Here is a 3,940-nt window from a genome sequence, read left to right as displayed (position 1 = left end):
ACTTGTCATCGTATCACTGGTATACTGGGAAGTGTGCATTTTTTTTTTCCTGTATGCTGAGCTCAAACTGCTTTCTGGCCACATTAATAGTCCACCTTAAATAAAATATCGACCACCTTCAGAACCCACCCCCCTCTTTTTTTTTTTTCTTCTCTCTTTCTGCAAATCCAGAATTATAAACCTGGTAACAAAAACACTGAAGGGGGCTGGGATTGTAGCTCAGTGGTAGAGCACTTGCCTGGCACATGTGAGGCCCTGGATTTGATCCCCAGCACTACATAAAAATAAACAAGTAAAAATAAAGATATTGTGTCCATCTACAACTAAACAACAACAACAACAAAAAAAAAAACCAACTCTGAAGGATGAGTGTCAGGATTAACATAGTCCTCTATCATGGTTGGACAGAAAGAATTTCAACAAAAAATATTTTAATAATAGAATATATGGTTTTTATTTATAATGTCTGAGCTAGCCTGATTATGTTCAAATTCTGTGGGTACTAAGCAATATGGCTCAATGTGCCTCCACATCTGGGTAGTGGTAGTTAGAAAAGGTTCTAGAAGTTTCTGGCAGTTGAGTGTGAAGAGGCAAAGCTCCCTAAGGAATTACAGGCCATTGGAGAAGTTACAAAGAGTAATGTTGGTTAGTGTCCCAAATGGACCAAAACAAATTATATATAGCCTTGAATTTCCCAAAAGTTTAATACACCTGGTCATTAATGCAAAGCAAGAAAAGTGTGGCTTTCTGGGTTTAATTCTCATTGCTGCAAATAGAAATAAGCAGATCTTAAAGGTTAATATGGGCACACATCTGTAACTATTAAGTAATGTTTGAATTTTTAAAATGTTTTATTCAGAACATTTCCAAACATAAAAATGAAATAGTATAATGATACCTACCACATATATTGAATGATTAATATTTTGCTGAATTTGGATTTTAGTTTAATTATTATTTTAAAGTAAATTTCATATATCACGATGTTTTATCCCTTAAATATTTCCATTTACAATCTCCAAAAAGGGGAAGGGGGATTCTTAACTGTAATACCATTATTGTTAGGTAGTTGCTAGCAATGAGCAGTGAAATTCATGGTAAGATCATAAAGTGTTCTTCTCTTTTTTGCGGGGATGGGGGGTGGGTACCAGGGATTGAACTCAGGGGCTCTCGATCACTAAGCCACATCCCCAACCCTATTTTGTGTTTTATTTAGAGACAGGGTCTCACTGAATTGCTTAGCACCTAACTTTTGCTGAGGCTGGCTTTGAATTCCTCCTGCTTCAGCCTCCCAAGGGGCTGGAATTACAGGTGTGTGCCACTGCACCCGACACAAAGTGTTCTTTAAATTACTTTGGGGTCTGTCTTTAAACTACTTCCAAAGTAGACAAGAAAGCAAAGGGTGGCAGTTAGTTTTTAGAAAATAAACCAAAGCAAAAGGAGCTAGTTGGAAACTGTGTTAAAAGGAAAGAATCCACTGAGTCAATGTGAAGTGAGGAATTATGACTATGTCTCTAATAGTCTGGGAAGGAAGATTCCTTAGTAGTGCAGGTGCACTAAGGTAACTGACCAGTTATTGACCTTGGTGCCCACATTAACATGGGATTGACTTGTAAATGAAGCCCCCCTAAATAGGATGGCCACTATGACAGTTCCAGAGAGGACCAACTAAGGTCAAAAACTCCACCACCCAACTTGAAGTAGGAGTTGAACACCTGATCGGCAAAGAGTACAGAAGGTGGTCCCCAATTCTCCTGGTAAACATCAAACAGTAATAAAATTTGGGAAGCATTGTCTCCTTTGTCGTTCTCTGCTTGGAGACTGTCCACTCTCTCCCTTGAGAGTGCTTTTTGCTTAAGCCTCACTTTTCTTTTACTTTATTTTCACCTCCCTTTCACTTCTAATAAAGTTCTCTTGCAAGACTTTTGGTGTCTGACTTTTGTCGGAACATAAGAATGGAGGTTTGGAGTTTCAGCTCCCTGCTTTCCTGTGACATTATCACATCTAACAATCTACAATACAGACAGTCCCTAACTTACAGTAGTTTGATCCATGATTTTTTTTTTATCTTTATGATGGTGCAAAAGTGATATACATTCAGTAGAAACTACCTTGAACTTTGAATTTTGATCCTTATTCTGAGATGTGATTGATATGTGGTATGATATTCGTGATGCTGGGCAGCAACAGCAGCTCCCAGCCAGTACCACCCCCCCAATCTCCATCTTCTTTTTCTGAACCTTCTGACAAAGAATCAACGTCTCTATTGCGTACTGTATTGCTAAGCTGTGATGTTCAGTAGGTTAGAAGTATTAGATGCATGTTTGGCCTGTGGTTTATCCACATGTAACCCCATTGTAAGTTAAGGAGCATCTGTATTCCTTTAACAGTATCTCCTGTCTGTGCTCTATTTAAGTCTCAAATGTCTTTTTGCAGTTGGTTTGTCTATTTGTACTGTCAAATATGTACCCCCACCTTTGAAAAGTTTTCTCAGACTCCCCAGAATTAATCAGAATAAATCACCTGTCTTTGGTACAACATCATGCCTAGGGTTAGAATTACTTACAGACATAGTTTGTCAACACCTTGAGGTACTTGTTTTGAGCACCTTATATCTTGTCTTTTAAGTTCTATGGTGCCCCAATCCCCACACTAATGCCTAGACTGCTACGGCATAGCAGTAAATTTTGAAAAGAAGTGATATTGGCAAAGTGGGGCTCTGAGTTTATAATCATCATTAGGCAAGGGCTACACATTTTAATTTAATTTGGGAGTCATGATTCATTCCCATAATATTTCTTCCTCTTTCTCTCTCCCTCCCTTTCCTATGACCCTTTTTCTCTCTTTCCTTTATTCCTTTCTCCTTCTCTCCCTTCTTCTCTTTGCTTCCTCCTTTCCTCCTTATTCCTTGAAAAACATTAATTGTTAACAAAACAAAGCTTTTTCTTCTTCTTCTGAACCTTCTGACAAAAGTAGCCTTAGAAATCTTAAGGAGAATCTTTAAAAAACTTCTCCAATTCTATATAACACAACCGGGAAGAATCAACTTCAAATTTTCTTTTAAGTCCTTTGAGTAGATCTACCCAATCAGCAAATGTCTTAGGTTACAGATCTGGGAATACACAATAAGAACACTTGTCAAAATACAAAGGTTGACAAATAACGGTTATGGTCCCTTCAATACAAATCTTTTTGTAAATAATAAAACCTATTCATTGAATGACCATTACAGGCAGGGAAGAACGCTGCAAGCTTTACCAACATTCTAACATTTATACCACTCTCTCCTAAGTTTGTCCCCGTTTTACAGGTACTTAAACTGAGACTCATATCAAAGTCAGGTGTGAGCTGTGTACTCAGGTCTGTTTTACTGCAAAGCCTGTATCTCTAATCAAGATGGGATTGAAATATAGCTGAAATAGATTGAAATAGAACATTCCCAGGGAACATGAAGATGTTTCCCTTTTAACTTTAACTTACAGATTGATTTCAAACTGTTTTTAAATAGCCAAGTTTCTGCTCTTAATCGATGTAGCTAAGAGCAGCGCAGGAGTGCAGGTGTGGGACGCCAGACAGAGATCTGCATTCTCTGGTGGACTTACATCTCCACTCACTTGAACATCTCTGAGTCTTAATAAGTACCCACCTTGCAAAAATGTCAGAGGAGTGAGACTCAGTGTCTAGCACACAGCCCTTGGCTTAGTGAAATTTATATCATTATTTCCTAAGCAATTTGGGAGGAGGTGAGGTTGCCATGTTAGGAGAGATGGGACCCAAAGACAAGCCAGGTAATGTGGTCGTTTGCAGAAACAGACCATCTCGGGTTGATTCTTTTTATTCTTCATCTTTAACCCTGATTTTTTTTTTTTTTTTTTTTTTTTCCAGTTATAGATGGATCACAAGACCCTTATTTGTTTTTTTAATGTGGTGCTGAGGATCC

This window comes from Marmota marmota, unplaced genomic scaffold (assembly GCF_001458135.2).
Source record: "Marmota marmota marmota unplaced genomic scaffold, marMar, whole genome shotgun sequence".
NCBI classification, from domain to species: Eukaryota; Metazoa; Chordata; class Mammalia; order Rodentia; family Sciuridae; genus Marmota; species Marmota marmota.
This window is presented reverse-complemented; position numbering follows the sequence as displayed.